Source organism: Podarcis pityusensis (genome assembly GCF_964106645.2).
Source record: "Podarcis pityusensis genome assembly, chromosome: 5".
Classification (NCBI taxonomy): Eukaryota; Metazoa; Chordata; class Lepidosauria; order Squamata; family Lacertidae; genus Podarcis; species Podarcis pityusensis.
This window is the reverse complement of record NC_138032.1, coordinates 60,925,899-60,951,971: the sequence shown is the minus strand read 5'-3', so window position 1 is coordinate 60,951,971 and position 26,073 is coordinate 60,925,899. Positions and strand designations below refer to the sequence as shown.

The window sequence follows — 26,073 nt, the reverse complement described above, 5'->3', positions numbered from 1 at the left end:
TGTGTATTGTTAAATAGGGTTACTTGCACACTGCAAGTAAGGGTAGGAGGTAGAAGGGACGCCATTAGGAATGGGTGACCTTTGCCTTGCTCACTTCAGATTAGGACCAACAATTGTGAGCAAGCTCAGATGATTCATGATAAAGTAACATTCTAAATTTGGTGGTTGTTTTTGCCACTCCCCTAAACCCTTTACCTGTTGTTGCTGCTGCTGCTGCTGCTTTGCCTCTATCTCTTGACCCCATTTTCTCATTTTTCTCTTTCTGTCCCTGCTTCTCCCTTGCTCCCGGATTATTGGGGGGGGGGTGCAATTTTTCCAAGGGCACTGAAAATCCAAGCCGGCAGGGATCTCTGGGTCATGATGCTTGCCTTGTTTTTTTCCAGATCTGCATTTTGAGATTTGAACACTTGGCCATCCAACCTCTGCTTATCCTTGGCAATCTGTCACAAATGCTTTACCTGAGATTCCTGCATTGCAGGGGGTGTAGACTAGATGACCCTTGGGGTCCCTTCCAACTGAATACGATTCTATGAATTGCAAAACTACACGATGTCCTTGCCTCTCTGCAGCCACGATTCCACCTGCTCTGCATCACCCCTCTTACAGCCCCCCCTCCCCCAACACATACGCACACTTCTTCCAGCAAACTTGCTGAAGATAACGAGGGGAACCTAATAGAAAAGCCAAGAGAAATGTGCCAGAATCTATACATAGTTCCTTTGTTTTGACAACTGGCATACAGTTTATGTTAGCACTTCCTTATGCATTAGTGAATGTCTTCAAGTATGCATGAACCAACAGCAGTGTTTCAGTGAAGGAAGGCATTATGAAACAGAAAGGATGATTCTTAGGGAGTCCTGTGAATTAAGGTCTTAGGCTGAGACTTGGTAGTCCTGTGAATTTAAGCTCTTAAGCAGATCTTGAAGGCAATACCTTTCCCTTCAGCTCCCTGTTCCCAGTACCACTTGGTATTCAGTGGCAAAGAGGTTCTATTTAGCTATCATGGCTATTAGCTATGAATAGGTCAATTCTCCATGGATCTGTCCAACCCCCTTTTCAAGCAATCTGACCCAGCGACCATCAGTCCATCTTGTGGCAATGAATGGCCATTGATGAATTGTGCTTCCTTGGGAGAAAGTTGCCTGTTTTGAATCTACTGCCAACCCATTTCACTGGTTGACCACGAGTTCCAGTGCTCTGAGAGTGGGGGGAGAAAAATGCTTTTCATCTACATTCTCCAGGCCTCTTTGGAGGGAGTAGCCTCTGACTGTTTCTGACCAATGAGAGCCAGAGTCAGTTTGTCAGGTAGGTCACATATTTCAGGCACTCTTTTCCGCCTTTGAATAGAACTGGATGGAAATACATGACTGCTTGGCAGCCAAGAAATGGTGGGGGTAAGAGATTCTTTACCACAGGAGGTATTTCAACTGAGGAAGTAAGAAGACATCCATTTCTGTTCCAACCTGCATTCATCAAACACAGCACTTGTTCTGTTCTGCTGCAGTTTGGCTGCTGACAACAACACTGTCATTTGTCTCACGGCCCACTATGGTAAAAATTAACTATGTAATCCTTACTTTATTCCATTTCATTCATTTCAATGCAAAGGAAACGCCATGCAAATTGGAAAAAAGTAATTTATTACCTTCCACTATATAACATTTGCAGCCTGAAAACAACTGATTGTATTTGCAGGATTGATTTTCATTTTGGACATTTCCATTTTCATCTGAATTCTCCGACCTCCCTAGCCTCCCACCCCTTGATAATTTTAGCTGCTGTTTCCTGTACCTTTCTCCGCTATTAGCATATCCTTCTTGAGATGGTGTAAAAACCTTGCCTTCCAGACTTAAAGCCAGGGGAGAAATACTTCCTCAAGGTGGATCCATAATTGGCACGGACGTGCAAATCCCCAGTTGAGAACAAACGTGAATTCTAATGCTCAGTCATGAATTCTGCGCCACATATTAACCCTCTTATAAAGGGCTGGTATTAAAATTGCAGTCTCGTATGAATCGGAAGAGCTAACCAGGGAAAACTGGAAACTCACTATTGTTAGTGCTGCTTCCTTAGAGCATCTTATTGCCCTTGTATTGCATTTGCTGCCAGTGGTCCAGGCATCAGGATGATGAATAGCAGTTGTCGGCTTGCCACTTGATTAGATTCGAGTACAAGATGTATTCCGAGCAGATCAAGAAGGGGTGTTTGATTTTTGTACAGCAGGGAATGCAAAGTCGTTGACGGAGAGGTTGCTAGCAGAAAGAGATAAAAGGACACCATTTGTCCCTTGTCCATATCATCAAGAGGGGAATTTCACACCTGATGAGGAAAAAAACCCACCTAGCCTGTCTTTCCAAAGCAGTGGAAGGAATTTAAGTTTTTGTAGGCAGACAGCTTGTCTGCATCAAAGTCCTATTGATTTCAGTTAAAGCCAGAATAGCTTCACAGTGTATACTGTGATGTTTGCTGTATTGACTCTAGTGTTTCTACAACAAATTTGTAAAGCATTAATTATCTGAGTCTTTAAACACCCGTGTACATGGGCCTGTTCACACTTGACATACCTGCTGTGGGCATGCTGCAGGTCTAACAGGTGAAACACTGATATACAAGCAGCAAGCACAATATTCACAAATAAAGCCATTGTGTTAAAGCCTTGGTGTATTGAGTCTTCAAGTTATATTTTTGCTTTAAGCGGATACAATCTTAGCATAGAAGCTGCAAGAGCAACTTATATGGAGGAGATGGTTTGTAGACCCTTTTAATGGTGGTTAGTATCATAAAGGGAATTCTCCTTAATTTGCAGCAGCTGGAATCTCAACTTCTACTTCTTAAGTGTTTTAGGTTCATAGGTCTTCAGCTTTCTGGCTGCCTCTGATTTCATTCAGATTTTAATTCTTTTAATACCTCAGTGTTAGCCAGCATTCATGTGGATGCTATATTAGTTTCTGAGCCCTTTGCGAATAAGTATCCATATGAAGAAATTGGGATGGGAGGTACTATAAATCTAACTATGTAATTTTTTTTAAAAAAAGAAGGGAGGCACCACTTTACACATTTATTATTAAAATTAATACTCTACCTTCATAAAAAGAACTCAAGGCAGCATAATAACATTACTGGGCTATAACAGGGCATCAGTTTCCTGATCAGAACTAGATTGCACCTATTGCTTGAGCTTATCTCGTATCTATACATATTTTGCTAATATAACACTGTCTTGTCTTACTTGGGGAACATTGTAATTAATAAGCTTTTATTAAAAGAATGCTTGACTTTGTACATCTGAACAGGTGATAGCCGTTCTGGACACTTGTGGATATGAATAAGGGTTAAAAATGATCAACAGTATATTTAGAAATGAAGCTTTTTATTTTTATTTGTAATGTGATAGACATATGCCAATCCACGTGAAGATGTCACTGCTACTAAGGTTAGTCACTAATAAGTCCTACTTACTCTGAATGTTGGGGGAGTGTGTGACAGTTTTCTGTTCCCTACAGTGTGTGTAGGCCTAAGCCTCGGGTGATGCTATTTGTTTTCTCTGAGAAGTAGCTGACATTTCTATGAAATTCTTTCACTTTTAACAGTTCTTATCTAGGAAGCACATAGATATATGATGTTGTTGAGATGGTCATTTTTATTATTAGTGACACTGATGTGCCCACAATTGGAACACATTTTGAGGGCTACTGGCTTTTAGGTATTTTTCAGTTGCTGACGGTTTCCACGGCAACATATACCACTGTTGTCAGTCTGAGGAAGCCAATGGAGGGAATTGCAAAGGATGGCAAAATGCCTACTGTTATTAACAGAGGGAATGTAAATATATAGATGCCTGACAGTAGGTATGGTCCACTCCACCCGGGAGCTAAGTGTGGCTGAAAAGCCGCAATGTAGCTGTCCTGATATAGGTCTTTGAAAGGATTCTTGTAGAAACATCATGTTTCTACATCAGTTTTCATCAGTTTTAACCAAACTGAATTATAAGCTGATTGCCCTTTATTACAATGGGCAGGTTAGAGAGAAGTCTGGACAAAGGACCTGTCTATTGCAAAGACCTTGGTGGGGACATGCAATTTTGTCTTTCTAAATGAAGAACTGAGTTTCAGCCCTACCTGAGAAAGCAGGATAGTATATGAAGTGGGGACCAAGGCTATCCCTGTTCACCGTGATGCTAGTTTCTTAGGGAAACCTCCCCAATAGTTTGGCCCATTGCTACCAGTTTACTACACCCAAGAAAAATTAATAGTAGCCATTGGTAACTAAATCTGCTCCTATGTGAATAGTTCATCATCTGCATACATTCTCACTCTGGGTTCAGTTTCTCCCCCCCCCCCCTTTTTGGTGATTGTAGAATGCAACAAAGAGAATGTTGGGAATTGGTTGTTCACTATCCAATAGGTGCGTGAAACGTTGCCTTTCTGTTTTAGTCAAATAATAGCAAAACAATCTGCACAAAACATGCACATTACTTAGAACAAAATGTGAAGAAGTGATTGAATGTGAAGAAGTGATTAGTTGTCCCATTTCTTGTTTCTCTTAAGTTTTTTAAAAGTAGGCCTGGCTTATTCAGATGGTAATCACAGGCTTTCAGTGAGCTGCGAATGAAACAGAGATGAAGGTCCAATTCCCTAAATAGAAGATTTCAGAATTATGTTAATTCTGGTCCTGCATCTTTTATACAAGAGTCAAGGTGCACATTGTGTGTGTGAGTTCTTTAAAGAGAAAATCTTGACTTGTACCCATTTAGATAATTGCCCCTTGTCATCAGGAAAATTGTAGGGATGGTATCTGTGTCCATGTTGTTTTGCTTTTCAGTTAGCTTGTCAACAGATGCTCTCGTGTAGGTGTAAGGGCGGGAGTGGGGAACAGTGGAAGGCAGTGCTTTCAGTGGCAAAGCAACAACTTGCTCTAAACTGAAAGGGCCTGATTTCATCGTGAGTCTTGGTTTAGTCATTTGTACTCACATAAATTTAGGAGAGAATCATGGGCATGTCAAAGAACAATGTTCTTCTGGGAGAAAAGGTTCTTTATGTTTTTGAGCAGATGGTGGCGGGATTTGTAGTCTCCCAGATACCTTGCTTATCTTACTGGCATGTATGGATGGATTTGTATATTTTAAGGCATCACAAAATGATTTAGAACCCATTGGCTGTGGCAAAGATACTTATAGCCAGCAAATGGTGAAGCTGTAATACTGCTGAGTGAAAATATTGGTTATTTAGACATGGAAAATTGCAGAGATGAAAAAAGTAATGGAATACATATATATTAAACAGAAGGTGGAAAAAGACTGGAATAATTTTATTCAGTTTGCTTTGGGTTTCTAAGATTATAGAAGGCATTGTGTTCATACACTCTGAAGGAGCTCAAGGTGGCCTACATAGTTTTTCTCCTCTCCATTTCATCCACACAACAATCCTGTAAGATAGGTTAGGCTGAAATCCTCTGACTGACCAATGTCTTCATGGCTGAGTGTGGATTTGAACTTTGGTCTCCTAAGTCCTCACCCAGTACTCTTGTCCTGTACTCTAACCACTACACTGGCTCTCTAACTGTGAGGTCTATAAACTTTTTATATATACATAAAAAGAAATGTGAGATTCTTATGAAGTTTAATTCTGTATGCAATACTGCATTTTGTGCTTTTTTTGCGCCACAACAGATACATAGCCCTAAATAAAAGGAGCTGTCCTATATGGTTAGACTATAGCTCTGTTGTCTGGGCTCCTTTAACTACAAATGCCAGAGATTAAAACTAAATTTTTCTACATGTAAATAATACACTCTTACCACTGAGTTGTGACTCTCTCCTTCACCAGATTTTGCAGCAGCAGGTGGGCTTGTTTCACTTTGGGTTAGGGGTTTGCACCTAACAGGTTCTCAAATTAGGAACTTCGGTAGCCAATAAGCAGAGCAGTGCAATAGTGATTTAGTTTTGTTCAGTGTGAGCCAACCAAATTATTTTTATATGATCTTGGGTCAGCTACGTCATATACCTTGTGATTTCCTATGGTCCTTTTTACTCATAATATGGGTATGGTGATAGCCACATGGGTATGTGAGAATAGCAAACTGATATTTCTGAAGGAAACTACATGCTCACTGTAATCCTTTTAAGAACGTCAGAACGTAAGAATGGGCTGCTGGATCAGGCCAATGGCCCATCTTATTCAGCATCCTGTTGACGCAGTGGCCAACCAGATGCCTGGGGGAAACCAGGGAGCAGAGCATGAGCATAAGAGCATTTTCTTCTCCCCTCCTATGATTTCCAGCAACTGGCATTCAGAAACCTAAGACCTTTCCTACAGCTTGTAAAGGTAAAGGGACCCCTGACCATTAGGTCCAGTCGTGGCCGACTCTGGGGTTGCAGCGCTCATCTCGCTTTATTGGCCGAGGGAGCCGGCGTACAGCTTCCGGGTCATGTGGCCAGCATGACTAGGCCACTTCTGGCGAACCAGAGCAGCACACAGAAACGTCGTTTACCTTCCCGCTGGAGCGGTACCTATTTATCTACTTGCACTTTGACGTGCTTTTGAACTGCTAGGTTGGCAGGAGCAGGGACCGAGCAATGGGAGCTCACCCCGTCGCAGGGATTTGAACCGCCGACCTTCTGATCGGCAAGTCCTAGGCTCTGTGGTTTAACCCACAGCGCCACCCGCGTCTACAGCTTAGGGTGGGCCAGTTCTGTGCCACAAAGCAAAGGAGGAGGGTAATTGAATGCGAAAAGTTCTAAGCACCAGATAATCTACTTTATCTGAAGAAATATCAGCCTTTTGTAACAAACAGCTTATGAATAATAGCTACCGGTTATACAACTTCTATAAAATTACTAATTAAAACCATATGAGAGTTTATAGGCCATCCAGCCAAGCCTCTTGCCCATTTGTTCCACATTTAGCTTTTCCTCGATTCTTTCTTGCCTAGTGAGGAATAGTTCTATAATAACATCCTTTTAGTCTTGTCTCCAAGCTCAATAATAATTGATTATAATCATCTGCCTCTGACCTACGAAATCCTTAATAATGTATCCTTATTTTTTCTGGGCTCTGACCTGAAAGCAGGCCGATAATTTACAGGACCCCTGAACGTTATCTGGCAAGCTTCAGATGACAGTGAAAATGTCTGTTTGTTCTTTCCAAGAATAAAATGTCTGTTTGTGTGATTCAGATACCTTTATGATGGAAAAAATATTCTTTTCTGTATACTCTGACATTGCTAACTCAACCCAGTCCCTGCCGCTTTTCAAAGCAGCAGTTGCTAAAATGTCATTAATTAAAAATTGTAGAGAGATCTATGGTCTCTGTCATAGTTTAAATCAGATAGATGTAAATGAACAGAACCTCACATTTTCATAGACAAAGATATTCATCCATTCCTTTTATCTAACAGACTATTCTTAGGAAGGAAAGATCTGCCATGGCTAAGCAGGCTCCGATTCCAGTTGCTGGAAAATCTTTCCAACAGTAGTACTGTGTATTTGGGGTTTGAGATAATATGTGTAAAGGCTCACTGTCGCCATTTTTGCTGTGGGTGCCCAGCCTCCACACCCTGCCACCACAGCTGCTGCTCTTCACAGGACACAGAAGTCACTTCGGAAACCTAGTGGACGTTTAGTGCTAATTTCAGTGTTAATTGCTTCCAGAGAAAATATACTTGCGAGCCTATTAACTCAGAAAATCATGGGACAAAATTTGGGGGCAGTATTTTGGCATAAATTTCTTTCCCACCATTTTCATGGGTGCATCGTGGGTAGTGGTAATGACATGTCCAATGACACCTGTTGTTATGTCACACTATGACCATGCTTGTGAAGGGTACTTGGCATGATATCAATCAAAAAGCATTGTAAAAGGAATGCAGAATTGCTAGCATTATATATATATATATATATACACACACACACACACACACACACACACACACACACACACACAGTATTTAATTTTTTAAAATTGATTTTCCAGAATTTTAAACAAACAAACAAACAAACAAACAAACAAACAAACATACATCTTAACTGTACTTAATCCAATCTTGGTGACATTGTTAAATGACTTCATTGAATCCCCCTGGCTGAATTTCATTGTACAGTGGTACCTCGGGTTACATACGCTTCAGGTTACATATGCTTCAGGTTACAGACTCCGCTAACCCAGAAATAGTACCTCGGGTTAAGAACTTTGCTTCAGGATGAGAACAGAAATCGTGCGGCGGCAGCGGGAGGCCCCATTAGCTAAAGTGGTGCTTCAGGTTAAGAACAGTTTCAGGTTAAGAATGGACCTCCAGAACGAATTAAGTACGTAACCAGAGATACTACTGTATATCATTGTAGCAGTTTTCCAAAACCAATTTTCTTATAAAATTAACTTAGTCACTTAACATCTTTCTTCCTTTTCATTTTAACTTTAAACATATTATTCTCTAACATTGCATATTTAAATCCTAAGCCTATCTGGTATTTGCAAGTTTTTCCAATTAAGTTATCTTAGGATATTTAACTAAATAGTCTTTGAATTTCATCCAATCGTCCTGGTACTCCTCCTCCTTCTGGTCGCGGACTCTTCCAGTCAGGTCGGCTAGCTCCGAAAACTCCATCATCTTCATCTGAGAATCGCTAGCATTATAACCAAGAAAATGAACACAGCAACACGCCCATTATTGTTCACACGTGTCTTCAATGTATGAACGTAGTCCTAGTGTATTTTTGGTCTTTGTGGAAGCCGCCCAGAGTGGCTGGGGAAACCCAGCCAGATGGGCGGGGTACAAATAATTTATTATTATTATTATTATTATTATTATTATTATTATTATTACAAAATGTATAACTCTTACCTTTCCTTCTCCCCTCCCTATTCCCTAGTACCTGTGTTATTCTGCTAAAAACCCCACACTCTGTGTTAGGAAGCAGGAGAGTGCTAGGGGGCATTCCATTAGAGATGTGGCACTTACTAATTTCTTGCTTCGATTTTTCAAGCTTGGTATTTTTAAATGTAAGCAAGCCAGTTATCCAAATCTCTTCATCTGTAACAGTGCATTTCGAATTAATAGTTAACATGCAGCAAGTTGATACACAGCCAGTCAATTTAGACCAGTTTAGATTGCACAATTTCTTCATTAGCAGCCTCTCTTATTTTTAGAACTTAATGTCCCAGGAAGTTTAACGATTGTTAGACTTGAACACTCTCTTTCATAGCCAATGTACCAATAATGAAGCTTGTTAAAATACAGTAGGCATACTGGTCTTGATCTCAAATGTGTCCCCCCTACCCATTAACTCATTATAGCTGAGGTGGTGGGCCTTCTCTCCCTCAGCTGCCACCACAGTTAAGAACTGAGAAAAGGACAGCGTGTCATGGAGAGAGCTGCCTCTAGCCTTGTTCCCAAAATGACAGTAGTCCCTTCCTCTCACACTTGCTATCACTTGGCTAAAGTCCTGGGTGGAAAAGAGAGAACATAGAATACCCCATGGGTGGTTCTTCTTTGGCGATCACTCATAGCTGAGTAAGATTGTCTTCCATAAACATGGTTTTAACAATGAGTCCGTAAGTGACTGTGGAGGCCAATTCTGGATCCGCACATCCTTCCACAGTGGGGACATTGGCTTCTGGGTGGGAGTTGATCACGGTGTAGATTTGCCAAGTGTGCCTTCCTCCTAGCACGTTTCTCCCTTGCGTCCTGAGTTCGAGTGTCTTCAAAGCACATGACACCTTTGCCCAGGGGTAGGCAACCTAAGGCCCATGGACCACAAGCAGCCCACAGGGGTCATTTAACCAGCCCACAAGCTGCCCCTGAACCGAGCTGCCCACTCAGCGAGTCCCCATGTGCTGTGCTAAACTGGTGCAGCGCGGCACGGGGACTTGCTTCCGCGGTGCCAGAAATCGCATCTGCTCAGACACAGATGCCAGAAAACGAGTGCAATCTGGCCCACAGAGGGATCTCTGCTGGAGTGAACCAGCTCAGGCAAGGTAAACCTTGCCGACCCCTGGAATAGCCACTGCTCAAATAAATAACAATGTCCTTAAGGTTTGTAACTCATTTGTCTGGAATATGCACCTTGGTTACTCTTAATGTTCACCTTAAATATGAGGGAAGCATTATGAGCCCTAATTTATTATTTGACTTCACCTTTTGTTCATAATTGGACTCAGGACAAGCAGCTCCATATTCCAGTTTTGGAAGAAAATTGTTGTAGAGCCCAACTATGATCTGAACCAGGGAAGAAGAGGGGAGCTGCCCACTGCTAGAGCTTTCTTCATATATTCATAGACTGGGGTTGGGGCATGAATTGTGGAAGGGACTGTGCATCCCAGCCCTGCCCTAATATCCCTGCCCTTTGAGTGACACCCCCAATGTTCCCACATTGAATGGGAAGGTCTGAAGGGTTGTTGTTGTTGTTGTGGCATTCAGGCAAAGACACTTTGAATCCTCCTTGCACTATCAGATTTTATATATATATAGTTTACAACAGCCATTATATAAAATTGCCCTGAACTGCTATCCATCAACATTTCTGCCAGTTTATGGAATAATACTTTGGATTCCTCTTGAGGATCAGGAGCCCTCAGAAGCAACACCTCATGGCGTGCAGCAAATCCACCAGGAGGAAAGAAAAACTGTATCACCACGATGCCAGGAGCACCCAGAAGCACTTTGCCATGATTCCCCCCCCCCCCCACAAATAATTGACAGCAATATAACCATCCCCATGATAGCTTACTACACTGAATGTTTTGGTGCGCATGTGTGACTTAAATCTATATATCTCCTCTTTACAAAAACTGTGATCGATATTATCTTTATAGTGTCTATGGAACAGTTGAACTCTCACCCCTCTCCCACTCCCTGGTAAGCTGAATCAAATCAAGGCCACCAAGAAGCGAGGTGAAGGCATTTTTTTGTCCTTCTGTTGAACCTCACGCTATTGGGGTGAGGAAAAGCCACAGACTGTCTTCCTCTGACAGTCATTCACTTTTACTCTTTGGTCTCTTTTGCTAAAGAGAATGACAATTAATATAATACTTTGATGATAACTTCACTAGCTCAATATCATGGATACGACCTTTGTTCTCTAAGAGCTTAACAGCGATCACTATCTAATTTCACACATGATTGGACTGAGATCACAGATGGGCCAAATCGAATAGAGTAGGCATTTGCTCATGACTGGAGTGTTTCACATCTCAGAGCTACATTGATCCAGCTGATTTGTGGAAATCAGAATTACTGTGACCCCGAGCTCCAAACTGCTTAAATTCCAGAAAACAATTTGTCTCATGATTACAGCAATACAACAGTCTGGACATAACCTGTGACCTATGTTTCATGAATGCCTTTCACTCTTAAAAGGTGGTGCTTTTCCCTTCTTGCTCTTAGCTCTTTGATGGGTTTGTTTTATTGCCTTTCTATGAAAGATTGATAGTATTTTATCACTGAAAAAACCTAGGGTAGATTAGAACAAGGATGGACAGAAGATAGATTGGAATATACTGGTAAATCATGGAGTGAGATGAATTAGATCAATGAGTATTTCTGACTTCCAGTTTTGTGAATGGGATGGAAAGCTCAATTTGCATACAATGTACTTGGTCCAGCAAATCCTTTGGGCACCCTTGGACATACACTCCCAATTGCTGCTTTCTAGCAGGGTTTGCTGTTTAAATTTGGTGCCCAATGCAAGCCCTGCTCCTTTCAGCAGAGATTGGCTCTACTCTGGAGCTCTAATTGGAAAAGGAAAGGGGAAGATGTGAAAAACAGAAAGGAATGTCAACAGCAATCTGTATTGCTTTTTCTTCAGTTGATTTAATGAACATGCTTCTTGTTATGTTCAACATTCCAATATGCTACCAATATGTTCACAATAAAATAAAGAATTTGATGAGATACAGTTTGCTAGATGACATGATGCATACTAATGGTAGGGTAAATGTGATAGATTTGCCTGTTCCTGACTTTGAAATATAATGTATTAATCTCTTCCCAAGATGTGGATTCTAAACATTTGGAGCTCATCACCAAAAATGGGAGATTTTTCCAAGCTTTGTACTATAAATTCATCATTTAATTTCTTCAAAATCAGATACCTTTGAAAAGCGAAAAGATAAAATCTACAAATGTAAACTTCACATCGCATGTTGTTGTGAAAATCTTTACACCAAAAATGACTAATTTTAATAATTTTAGTAATATGGGTCAGAAAGAACACTGTATCCTTTTGATATCTAATCACTCACTCTGAATCACAACTGCATGAGCCTTGTGATTTCTAAAACCCAGAGAATGGCTGTTACTCAGAGAACTGATCCTGGTACCTGTAAAAGAACTGCCAGAACAAGGAACAATTTGTGAACAATCAGATACTCAGTAGTACGTCTTAAACTCAATGTGTGTTCAACAATACTTGTTCCGGAAGATGCAGCTACAGAAGCAACTAACAAATGTTACTGTTGGAGCCACTATTGATTTTCAAGAACTGTGATCAATCTCTAGCAGCTGTCTAGAAAATATTTTAGAAGGTGGAATAAAAAAATGGTGGAATAAAAAATGGGTGGTTCACTAAGACTTGGTTTTATTCCTGTTAAGAGAAAAATATTTAGGTTATCCCCATTGTTAGTCTTACCCAGATTTCAAAGGGTAACTCTGAGCATGACTAACATTGGATATCATTATGTGGGTTGCTGGTGAACCTATTACAAAGCAACCTATGACCTGATCTCTGTTTGGCTTCCAATTTTTGTTTTTAATTTAAGTGCAGGTGCTTGTGTCACTTATGACTTTGAGTCTGTTATGCATCTGGGTACTAGTTGCCTTCATGCTCTGCTTGTGGGCTTCTTGGATAAATCTGATTGGCCTCTAAAGAAAACAAGATGCTGGACTAGACAGAATAGCTGGGCTAGACACCTAGATGCTTCAAGGGGAAATGGCACTATCACCACTCCTTGCCTCTTTCCCTTCCCTTTTCAAATAATACAGAGTATGCTTTCCTTGGGATGCGGGTGGCACTGTGGTCTAAACCACAGAGCCTAGGGCTTGCCGATCAGAAGGTTGGCGGTTTGAATCCCTGCAATGGGGTGAGCTTCCGTTGCTCAGTCCCTGCTCCTGCCAACCTATCAGTTCCAAATCATGTCAAATGCAAGTAGATAAATAGGTACTGCTCCAGCAGGAAGGTAAACAGCGTTTCCATGCGCTGCTCTGGTTCGCCAGAAGCGGCTTAGTCATGCTGGCCACATGACCCAGAAGTTGCCTGTGGACAAACACCGGCAATCTGCGTATTGGACCTAATGGTCAGGAGTACCTTTACCTTTACGGTTTCCTCACCAATTCCCCACTGCCAGCAACCAATGTTATGCAATGGGAGCATGGGAATGGACAGTGGTGCATTTAGATAATTTTACACTTTGGATTACGTCTTACATGGGCCACACTCTCAAGATGGTAAATGTGCACGACTTCTAGTAGCAAATGTCATTGTGTGGCTGCATCGCTCACCTGACCTCCTTCCATCTGAGATGCTGCTGTATAGTGGGATTAGAGAGGGAGAAGGGTGAGGTGGTGGCAAGGTCAGGGATTGGTCAAATCTGGTGCTCTTGCTGGCACATTTGTGCCACACCCACTTCACCACCACCTTGTCCCTTCACCCTTCTGTCTTGGTATGCAGCAATGACTCAGCCAGAGGGAGGTCAGGTGACCAGTGTACCCCACCACACCATTCACTGCAGATTTGTTCACCTATTTCAAAATGTGGTAGGCCAGTCCTAATGCATTTGGATGCCCCTCCTGCCCTACTCTGATGGTGCCACTGGCAATGGACAGTACAACAATATCATGCTAGGAATTGCATTATGCTAGATGTTACCAGGAAGAAACAAATCATATGCCGCCATTCTCCCCCCGCCCCGTCCTGACCCCCACTGCTCTGCTGACTTCCTAATTTTATTATGTGCACATTCTAACTCATTTTTCTTCATTGAAAGGCATTGTGTGATACCACTGTTTGGAACTGTGTGAATATTCTTCTTGTTTGCAGTTCTGTATTGCATACACACTGAGCAATTTCTAATGAAATTAACCTTGCAACTTTTCAGTCAGCACCATCAAAATGACATAGGGATCATGATTATAAATTGGTGCCATCTGAAGGGTAATGGTTTTGGAGACTGTTATGATCGCATGATAATACAGTAATAAAAAAAAAAAAACCCATGCACAACATCTATACACTGGCAGGCTGCCTTTGGAAAATTAGATTCTGCATTTTTCATTTAGTTCAAAGTTAGCTCAGGAAACTGGCAGCAGAATTTGCTTCCCCAAGCTAGAGGAGCCGATTTTTAGATGAAGACCTCTTATTTATAATTGTTCAAGGAATTCAGAGGCATTAAGCCTCCTTGAAAAGCCAAGGAACTATTAAGCCTAAGCCAAATGTTTTCTAGTAAGAACTTCTGGCTTCAGTTTTGGTGTGTGCGTGCATGTGAAAGTTGCCTTGAAACTTACTCCTATAACTCTCTGTGGCTTGTCTTACAACAGCAGTGACTACCTACTTGTGACTGCACCCTTTTGGGGGACTGGCAGCCGCCATTTTATTTCTCAGAAGGCCTGTGGTAATGACACTATGCCATTACATAGCATTCTTCCAAGTTGGCATTTAGGGTAAATGGGAGCCACTATCAGCCTCCCAGGGATGCGGGTGGCGCTGTGGGTTAAACCACAGAGCCTAGGACTTGCTGATTAGAAGGTCGGCGGTTCGAATCCCCGTGGTGGGGTGAGCTCCCGTTTCACAGTCCCAGCTCCTGCCAACCTAGCAGTTCAAAAGCACAGTGCAAGTAGATAAATAGGTACCGCTCCGGCGGGAAGGTAAACGGCATTTCTGTGCGCTGCTCTGTTTCGCCGAAGCAGCTTAGTCATGCTGGCCACATGACCCGGAAGCTGTACGCCGGCTCCCTCGGCCAATAAAGCGAGTCAGAGTCAGCCACAACTGGACCTAATGGTCAGGGGTCCCTTTACCTTTATGAGCCTCCCAGAGGAGTGCCGCTGCTTAGTAAGCACCAGATTTTTTACTCTTTTGTGAAAAATCACTGAAATTCCCCCTCCCCTTGTTTTTTGCTGCCTGCAGATATGGTAGCCAGTTTTGGGGGACAAGGGAATCAGATAAGTATGAGAAATTATAGTTTTTAAAAAACCCTTCAACTTTTATAAGGCACCAGGGGTTTTGAACTGAAGACTAATAAGACATAAGCACTGGAGTACAAACACATATGCTGGGGAAAATTATAAACAGTGAGGTCCTGAAATGCAGGAAGTACAGACAGGGATCAATATGTTGTTAACTGTAATCTAGCGTTCCATTGTCTTTTTACAAGAACTTATTATTGGTGGGAGGACTCTGTTTTAAAACGACTCAGTTTATTTGTACAGATCTATTTTCTAGGAAATGTTATTCTACAGTCCTTATGTTTCATTCCAGATAAAAGGTAATCATTATGGTGCTAGCAAAACATAAATATTTTTTAAATCAACTTATCACTAGCTCACAATACTTTGGAAAATTCATTTGTACGGGATATCTTTTACATTAGTAACAGATTTTTGAAAGCAACTTTGTGCAGATTTCCCACTGGGAATTAAGAACATAAGAAGAGCCTGCTGGATCAGGCCACTGGTCCATCTAGTCCAGCATCCTGTGGCCAACCAGATGCCTATGGAAAGTCTGCCTATGGGAGCAGACAAGCAGGAAGCGAGTGCGAGAGCAGTCTCCCCTCCTGCAGTTCCAAGCAACTGGCATTCAGAAAAATGCTGCCTCTGATGGTGGAGTAGCAAGTCTACTTAGAAGTAAGCCTTTATGGGTTAAGACCATTAAGACCATTAAGTGGAAGCTATTCCCTAGCTCCTTGTTTACTGGAAATAAGCATCAGAGAGTCTTGTGGTACGAGAAAGATCGTGACACACAGTGGCATTTGCTGTAATTTTATAGCCATTCCTTTGTTAAATGTTAAGCTCTGAGGAGCATAACCTTTCCGATGTCAGCTTGCATCAAGCTCTTTGTCATTTTGCAAAACTTGGAAAATGGCATTTTAATTCTGGCTTAATTGATTACCTTTGGTCTGGCTGTGAGCCAAATTTCCCAAGCAGCAGTTCTGTGGAGCTTGCCGCTTTTCAAATGTTGCCAATCTGCTGTGGAACAAAGAGACAAAAACCTGAATGTGTTTCTACTTCGGTATTGCTGGTTAATCTGCTGCACGAGAAAGTTCTGTCGCTACTTAGTGCTAGGTATGTTTATATGACGATTTATATGCTGTCAATCACCACTACTTCAAAAAAGGTCTTCTACATGATGAGGAGCGTTCTGTACAATTGCTGGAGAAACAGGGGAAGCAGGTGACTGGGGCAAGGCAAAGGCATTTTAAAAGGTAAAGGTAAAGGGACCTCTGACCATTAGGTCCAGTCGTGACCGACTCTGGGGTTGCGGCGCTCATCTCGCTTTACTGGCTGAGGGAGCCGGCATACAGCTTCCGGGTCATGTGGCCAGCATGACTTAGCTTCTTCTGGCGAACCAGAGCAGCACATGGAAACGCCATTTACCTTCCCGCTGGAGTGGTACCTATTTATCTACTTGCACTTTGATGTGCTTTACTCGTGACCTAATGCGTGTCATTGAGGAGGAAAGCAACTGACGTAGGAATGGGGATATGATCAGATGCAGATGGGAGTGGGTAGGGATGAAGTTAGCATTAGACCAAATCAATGGCCAAAACAAACATCCTGAGTATTAGGGCCAAAAATACATGCAGGAATGAATGAAGCTGGGTGGGGTTGTTCCTCTGGGACCACCAAATGTATCTGTGAGGAGAGAATGCATAAGAGGAAGCTTGCCAGACCAGTTTCTTCGACAAGGCAATGGCTTCGGCTGACCAAAATTAAGCATATCCCAAGAAGTTTCTCTGTGGCCTTTCCCCCACCAAGCTCACATGGCTGCTACATAGGAGGAAACAAACTCAGGTAAGCACAGGGACCCCTGGAGTCTCTCACTACTTGGAGATATGCATATAAAGACACATATTTTCCATGTATATTATAATGTTTGCCTGCTTTGCATCTAAGAAACAACGCAGAGTTGCTGGCAATACAAAGAAACAAGCTGGCTCTTCTGAATCTAGACCACTCAGCAGGGCTTCCTGAACACTGTGTTTTCAGTTTGGAGAAGATTGAACAAAAAGCCAAAGTCTGCACTACAGGGACCCTAATTAGCTTTCCATGAGCATATGTACGCCGGAATCATTAAGAGTGCATTCTTAACTTTTAGCTAAGCAAAAGCTTCTCTCAATTGCCGTGCAGAATCCATGTTGTAATGTTGCAAATAAGAAGGGAGACTAATCCCTTCAATGTTAAGAATTTGTGCCGTTTCAATATGAATTCTTTAAACCCAACCAGGAATTAATGTAAGCTGTTGGCTATTGTAGCTCTGCAATTGGACAGAAGCTTAGCGCTTAAACCAAGACAGTCAGCAGTGCTCTTATTAGCACCCTGTGGGTGCTTCCTGCTAAGTAAAAAGCGACTTGTTTTCTGTCTCAGGTAACACAAAACTGAAATATCTACCTCCCTGCCCCTTGCATGCTTCTTGTCAAATGTGTAATACATCTGTACCACAATCAAGACAGGTCCTTTAGCTGCATTCTTTCTTTTTTCTTAAAACAGTTGCGCTCTTTCTCTCAGCGGACAACACAGGAAACTGTTGACAAATCTCTTGTGGTTCTAAGGGTTTCAGAAGTTTGTGTTTAAATAACTGGCAACCGAGGATAGTAAAGTACTTCAAATTTGCTGCCATTCCCCCCATTTCTGGTATGTGGCAAAATCACACCCAGGTTGTGCTTCACATGAAAAGGAATGGATAATTTGACACATCCCGAGACATGTGGTTTCTAAAGATACAGAACTTTATAGGCAGTAAGCTTAGTGTAATTACCCTTTCAGTTGATAAAAACTTGAGTGCGGTTCTTTCATCTCCTGATAGTTAAAGTAGGCTAGGAGCCCACTTAAATGTGTCTGATATTCCAATGTAAGATGAAATACAAGGTGGCCAAATCTGGGGGGGCGGGGCGGGAATAGATTGCATAACCTAACAGTACTTTGTAAATGTATTTAATTATAAAATAGTTATAAATATTTATATTTTTAAAAAATATTTATATATCCCTGTTCACAAAACAACAAAGCAAAATGTTATACGTAAAAAAGCTTATGATAAAAACCATGCAAAATGTTAAAATCAGAAATCAGCTAACTATTTTGGGAAACCAGATAACATAAATGGTACTTGCAGCCCAAATAACAATGCTTTTCACTCCTGTAGAAGACCCTTCTGTGTTGAATGCACTCCTACATTTCTTCTGTAAGAAATCTACTACTCTGTCCATAGTTAAGCATGTTTGCTCTAAGGTCAACCATTGATTTTCTCAATCCATCACAACTCCCAGGAACAATTTTGGCCAGCTTCTGTTTGCCTTAGTATTGTGGAAACAGCCAGACACCCATGGGGATTCTGTAGCTGTATTTATGCTGGCTTATTTGTACTTCTTTTTTTAAGAAGTTGTCTCAACACCAGCCTTTACAGTTAATGATAGTATCTTCTGAAGTTGTAGACTTCTCTTGTAAGGCAGTTCAGCTCAGAAGAAGCCAGCACTTCCACTAAGTCACTCTTCTGGACCTTGACAACACCAGAAGAATGCCATTCTATTTTCTGATGCTTTCAAGAAAAATCCCTCATGGAAACCTGGAGGAATGATACACAGTGGGTGTAATTAAACAATATACCAGCAAACTTCCTCCTTCCTTCTCCAATTCTGCTCTGGAGAGTCCCCCAATCCTCCAGAGCAGATTTTAGGGGGCTGCATAGCGGAGGAAGAATGGGCACCCCACTGCATGAGAAGTCCATTTCAGCCATGCATGGACACCATTGGATGAAACCCAGTAGACCTATTTCACTGTAGAGAATCTGCAGTTTCAGCTGTGTACACTAACACACTGCATAGTCACACTGTAGCATCTCATGGCTGTGGCTCAATGGTAGAGCATTTGCTTTGCAACCAGGAGATCTCAGATTCAACCCAGGTAGGGCCAGAAAAGATCCCTACCAGAAATCCTTGGTACCCACTGCCAGCCAATCTGAACAATCCTGAGTTAGATGGCCAATGGTTTAATTCAGGCTTCCTCAAACTCAGCCTTCCAGATGTTTTGAGACTACAATTGCCATCATCCCTGACCACTGGTCCTACTAGCTAGGGTTCATGGGTGTTGTAGGCCAAAAACATATGGAGGGCTGAGTTTGAGGAAGCCTGGTTTAACTAGTTTAGTTTAATTATGGTTTATAGAAGTTGCTGGACTATAGTTACCATCATCCCAAGCCAGCATTGCCAGTGGTCAGGAATGAAGACTGTGCTGGATCTACACATTTTTCCAGTGGGGCAAAAGTCTGCAGTGCTACCCTCCTTTCCTGCAGTTTCATATTCCCTCCCCCAATGGCACTATCAAGTGGAGATGAGGAGATATGAAGGGAAGAAAGTGCAAAAGCGGAGAGCATGAGCGCAGGGGTGTGTGCAGAATCCCACTGTGCTAGTGCTAATCCTTGCACTAGTGCAACTACTTAGTTGAATAACTTGCAGAATGAACATTTATGGCTGGCCTGCTCATTTCAGCTCATGCCGCAGGAGCTGTAATGCACAATTCTAGACACATCTACTCCAAAATTGGGTTCCATGGGGCTTACTCCTGCATAAGTGTTTGTAGGGTTGTTATGCCTAATTGTAGCTATGCCCACAGGCTTGGACTCTGAATGTGAGACCCAAAATGGACTATTCATTTTGTTGCTGGGTACAGCTTATTAAAAATGTATCGAGCCAAGGGCACATTGTGAGGGCCTCAATTTGGCACGCCGGCATGCCATGAAAAATGCATAAGGTTTTATTTTTGTCCTTCATCAAGTGAGAACTGAGCTAAAAATAACATCTGTGGGCAAAAAAAGAAAAAAAAAAAAAGATCCACTCAACCCATCCCTCATCTTTTCCTTGTTCAATTTACGGGATAACCAATGACCTACTTATTGTTGGAGGGAAGACATTTTTGTGTGTGCTGCTGGCTTTGTGAAGTTGTAGTCGCTCTTCCTAAGAAGGAATAATTCATTTCATAAGCAAATTGTTTATCTGTGGTTTAGAAATTGCCGCTTAACGTCTAGGGAAATATTCTTCATGGAGAGCATCAATTTGGTGGATTTTCAGCTGTGGCTTTTTTTTGGATATTACTGGAAGTGCTTGCTGGCTATCAAATTGCATGCTGCCTGAACCTGCTGTTAGGCAGTGACACGAGTATGCTATCCTCATTATTATTTTCTTTACAATCAATGCCCCTGGTGCTTTATAGGCTAACATAAGCCAGAAGATGAGTCCCTGTTTCTAGGAGTTCAGAGTCTCAAATTCAACAGAAGAAGAGACCCTGAATGGAAAGAAGGAAAGGGAGACATGAACGTCACAAGGGATGGGATGTGGGCAACCACTCTACTGGGGTTGTGTTAGATTTTGGGATAAAGGCAAAGGGTTTTAGTATTTGACATAGATGCAATTCATAATGCTTAAAATAATATTGTGACTCATAATTTGGATCTGCTTCTTGCCATCCTTTTGGTTTGTTTCATTTCAGTAGGTTTTGTTTACTTATTATAACCCACAACATCTTGGGCCATATCCAACACTGCAGCTCTGCTGGCATAATGGACTTCTGTGCTCACCATGGAACTTCCTCTTTAACCCTTCTTTGCATCCTCAAAATTGGCTCTGGAGGGTTGGGGGAGGAGAGGAAAGGAAAGAAAGTTCTGTTATGCAAGTCGAACCACCCTTGTAGAGTATTGGATATAACTCCAAGTGGCCTATAATGTGTTAACAGCCATTTTTTGGCAATATTTATTAAGTTTGTGTCTCATCTTTTTTCGGCAATGGAAGTCAAGTGGCATGCAAAGGTAGTCCCAGACATGCTTAGCTTCTGCAAGGTTGTTGTATCATGCCTCAAATTATCCCTCTCCTACCAATGTGCTTTGATACATTTAATTTTATTGGGTGGCAGTTAAAAAGGTAAAGGTAAAGGACCCCTGACAGTTAAGTCCAGTCATGAAGGACTTTGGGGTTGTGGAACTCATCTTGCTTTACTGGCCAAGACAGTTTTTCCGGGTCATGTGGCCAGCATGACTAAGCCGCTTCTGGCGAACCAGAGCACTGCGCGGAAATGCCGTTTACCTTCCTGCCGGAGCAGTACCTATTTATCTACTTGCACTTTGACGTGCTTTCGAACTGCTAGGAGCAGGGACCGAGCAACGGGAGCTCACCCTTTCGCAGGGATTCGAACCGCTGACCTTCCGATCGGCAAGCCCTAGGCTCTGTGGTTTAGACCACAGGCAGTTAACTAAGCTTAATTCAGAGTATTTTACTCAAAGGGGAGCAACAGAGGAAGCACAGGGCAGTGCTGTTACTGCAGTAAAGTAAGTCTTTGTAGGACATTTTTCATATCTAAGGTCTACGTTTGCTTCTCCACTTAGCACATATTTTAATCATCACAATGCAGATAGCTGCTCATGATCCTACTCCTTCAAACATAAGTTTGTATGAGAAATGTATAGATCAGTATTAGCAAACATTGCAGTTAGGGAGTTTCCAATTCTGTTCCTGGATTCAAATGGAAGCTGAAACACAATGGTTAGCATTTTCTGCTTCTTGGTTGATTTCAATCAAACCCAGTTAAACTTGGCTGCTGAGGCACATGATGAGTTTCTTCAGATTTAAGCTCCCTGATTGTATTTAAGGAAAACTGCACTTGCGGTTTTGTAGTCAAATTAAGCTGAGATGGCAGATGTCTATCTACTATGAAGAGAATTAGTAGGGCAAGGGAAGATTTCAGATAGAAGTCACTGGAATTTGTAATTGTAGGAAAACACTGGAGACCTCATAATTTCAAATTTAAAAAATCGAAACACAAAAGCACACGGCAGCAAAAAGAACTACGAAAACCACCCTTTTGCATCAGAGGGCATTATGTCCTCCTTGACAGATTGCAACATGGCACTATTAACTGGGAAGCCTTAGAAATCATATTATTGCTTTACTGTCCTTGTGGGGGGCGGGGGAGAGGTGGATTAGGCAACCAATCAGTATGTGGATCTGAAAAGGGTCAGATTTCTGAGGTATAAGTCACAGCACAAAATGAAACAATCTGCAGTAACCTCTCTTCTCATGACGTCAACTGGAGTTGAAATAAAGTCTATTTCCACATCTCTCTTTGGAAACAGTAACAAGGCCTTAATTCCTTCCCCTTAACATTATGGCCTTTTAGGAAAACTAACAATTGCATTACTATAGCAATGAAATAGTGCATTCTCAAAAGGGAAGAGTAAGGATATACTGCAAAACACTCTCTGCCTGAGGTAACTCAACTTTTGCTGCTACTCTTTTATTCTTGGTAAAATATCTTATTTACTTTATTTTTAAATAAATAGATAGATAGATAGATAGATAGATAGATAGATAGATAAGTTAGTGTTGAAAGTTTGGCACTCAAATTCTATGGCAGACTTGTAGAGTAGATCAGTGGGACTACTCTAAGGGTGGCTAAGTCTGGATCCAACCCTAAATGTTTCCTTGCAGTAAAGATTTCTGGGTAAAGTTAAGTCTACTTTCCACATTTTACCTCAGCAGTTTTATGTGGTGAACAAGCCCCTCTGGGAAATGTTGGTTGTGGTTTCCCTATTTTACAATTCTGTCATCTTTGCCATTTTAGCAGTGTTCCAGGCTTTTGTAACCCACTGCTTCAGAGCAGGGGGCTTATGGTCTTGCAACACACTGCCATCTAAATTCTTGTCACAGCTAGCATGTTCCAAATATCCAAGTAGCACTAACTCAGGATTATACAGAACAGTGAGATAAACCACTATATATTTATGTTGTGAACTGCCTGGTGCTCTACAGATGAAGAGTAGTATACTAATTTAAGAAGTAATAATATATATAAAGTAAAAGTCTCTCAGCAAAGTCTTAGAACATATCCACAAATGTGCATTAGACTAGTAGCATCTTCAGCAGAGATAGTTGTGGTATGTCCCAGCATCTTCCATGTGTATACATTTTTAACAACCTCATACAGAGTAATATGCCAGCAATGTAGCATTTTGCAGCAATGTTCTTTTATATTTGCCACAGGGGAAATATGTGTGACATTTTGTAAACATACTCTTCTGGATGGAGGCTGAGATAGATTTTGTTTGTTTTGCATCCTCTCTAATTTAAAGCATTTAGTTAGCTTTATTGGTCTTTAGGTAGTGTAGGACAAAAAACACTTCTGACTACTAGCTACTTTTTGCAATTGATAGTTGAGTATGAAAACAAATAGCCCAGGAGATAGTCTGGCATGGTCCATATGGATCAAGTACTCTCCACTGAAGTCATAGGGCTCCTCATGATTAAATCTGCAGTTGTACCTCTACAGTGAAAGACCTACTTACCAAACGTTAAACATTCCATGTATCTTTTCCAAGAGCCTTTGTGGCATAGGCTGGACAGCTCCTCTCAGCAAAGACATTGTTTGAAACAAAACATCATTGTGAACGTCTCTTTCAAACATCACATCCTCTCAGCCAAGTTTACATTCTGATCAGTATCAGCCTCCATGGCTGAGGAGGGAGACTACTTTGAAAGGTATTATTGCTGTGTGGATAACATGATTAAAGTACTTCCCTTCTATGTGTGGCTCAGTTCCTCCAGCTGAAATTGAATGGGATACCCCACCATCCCATCTACAAGAGATCTGCTGTTTGCATATGACCATCTGCGGTTCGAATCCCTGTGACGGGGTGAGCTCCCGTTGCTCGGTCCCTGCTCCTGCCAACCTAACAGTTCAAAAGTACGTCAAAGTGCAAGTAGATAAATAGGTACCACTCCGGCGGGAAGGTAAACGGCGTTTCCGTGCGCTGCTCTGGTTCGCCAGATGCGGCTTAGTCATGCTGGCCACATGACCCGGAAGCTGTATGCCTGCTCCCTCGGCCAATAAAGCAAGATGAGCACCGCAACCCCAGAGTCGGCCACGACTGGACCTAATGGTCAGGGGTCCCTTTACCTTTACTTTTATCTAGACTGGGGTATTTCATCAATAGAGCTTCACACAGTCAGTTCCCACCCATTGTCCCCTGTTTTCAGCCAAGACTTCTGTAGTGTTCTTTGCTGTTATTCAAAAACACGATTCTTTTCCCCAAACTATTATTAAGGTACGTAGATTAATTTATCATTTTCTTGATGTTATAGTCAAACGTATGAGAAAAATCTCCTTGAAAGTGCTCTCACACAAACAAATCTTGAAAACAGAATAAATGGATTTTTCTGGCTGGAGAGCATGGAACGTGTAATACATATTTTATCTTTAGATGGTGCATTCTTGCTTTGTTATCCCACAGCCACTTCATCATTGGCATAATAAATAACTGCAGAACAAGTACAAAATGTTGGGAAAATGTTCCTGTGAAGATTTTGATTCTGGGAACAGGAAGTCAATTATTATACTTCTTCTGACTATTGTACTGTGTCCCCAGTTAAAATCTAGTTAGTTAATGCTGCCCAAACAGTAGGGTGAATAGTATTATATCCCCACAGGAATTAAATTCCAGTCCTTTCGGGGTGGGTGTTGCCATGTCTGCAGGGCACCTACTCTGATCTTGGACCATAGACCAGGGTTTCCCAAACTTGGGTCTCCAGCTGTTTTTGGACTACAATTCTATCTTCCCTGACCACTGGTCCTGCTAGCTAGGGATGGTGGGAGTTGTAGTCCATAAACAGCTGGAGACCCAGGTTTGGGAAACCCTGCCATAGACACATCAATCCACAGCAGAGGTGAGATAGACATTTGGGGGAAGAGGTTGTATTCTAGGATGGCTTTTCTGAAATGCTGGCCTTGCATCCTAAAGACCAAATCATTCGGTACTAATACTGGGGCTGGGATCACAGAAGAGAGAAGACGACAGATGACAAATGCACTGCAAGCAATGTGAGCCAAACAACACACAGTGTTTCTAATAGACAGATTTACCATCCATTTTACCATGGATGATCGTGGCTGACATTTTTATTATTATTCCAGGTTTACTCTTTTGTCTTTGCAATATTGCAAAACACCTCGAGTCTCAAGGAGAAGACTGGGAAGCAAATGTAATTCTGCTGCTAGTTTTAATGAATATCATAATTGGTGTCAGGTCCAAATAATAGGGGGTCATTGGGCAAAGGGCCTTCTATGGGACCTCTGCCCTGTTACCCCGGTCTTTGCAAGAACAACAACAAAAAAATTAAATTACACAACTGGATCTTGGTGGGAGAATAAATGATGTGAAATTACCAGCAAAAATTAAATAAAAGGAAACAAAGTCAGCTATGCAGATTTGTATACTTGGTTGCAACTGAAGTATTTGGCACAGATGGCACACAGGGGCCTGCCTACATTTAATAATTTTGGGGTTGTTTTTTTTACATGGGGAATAGGCTGCATGCATTTGATGACATTTTTCATGTTTTCTCTTCCCACTTAAGATGCCCTGCTTGAGCTCTCACACTCACACTGATGCTGTCTTAGCACGCCCCAGGACTGAGCATGTTAGCTCTGATCCTTTTCAAGTGCTGTGCCTGACCTCTGAGTTCCTGCTGACCACTCTGATGCTCCCTCTCCTCTCATCCTGACAGCTTGATCTTTTCTTCATAATCCCTCTGACAAGTCCCTTGGTTTTATTGGTGGGCTCCGCTTGACCAGTCTCACTCACTCTTCTGTCTTCTTAGTGAGGCAGCCTTTGCCTTGGCTCCTTCAGTGCTCTGACTTGCATCAAATCTGCAATCTGTCGGTATGGCAATCTGTTGATTCATAAGCTTCCCTGCACTGATTTATTCATGTGATGCAAAGCCTCTGTGTGTGATAGGTGATCTATGACAATCTGAAGTCCACGCTATTGCACAATAGTGGCAGTCATCAGCTGATAAATATTGTGCCGTAAACTGTCCCTTGGAATTATTT

General features: G+C 41.8%; 1 protein-coding gene and 2 long non-coding RNA genes across 3 annotated transcripts in view; 1 reads left to right on the top strand and 2 right to left on the bottom strand.

The window, feature by feature from the left end:
• STK32C (serine/threonine kinase 32C) overlaps positions 1 to 26,073 on the top strand; it is a 170,083-nt gene that overhangs the window by 55,951 nt on the left and 88,059 nt on the right. The gene's annotated exons all lie outside the window — the stretch shown is intronic.
• On the bottom strand, positions 1,620 to 3,810 carry LOC308477388. The gene is made up of 2 exons (XR_013986531.1): positions 3,460 to 3,810; positions 1,620 to 2,252 (listed from the first exon to the last, which is right to left on the bottom strand). It is a non-coding gene; the product is annotated as an uncharacterized lncRNA (long non-coding RNA).
• On the bottom strand, positions 8,525 to 25,832 carry LOC308477336. Its single transcript, XR_013986500.1, has 3 exons — positions 25,697 to 25,832; positions 16,094 to 16,170; positions 8,525 to 8,620 (listed from the first exon to the last, which is right to left on the bottom strand). It is a non-coding gene; the product is annotated as an uncharacterized lncRNA (long non-coding RNA).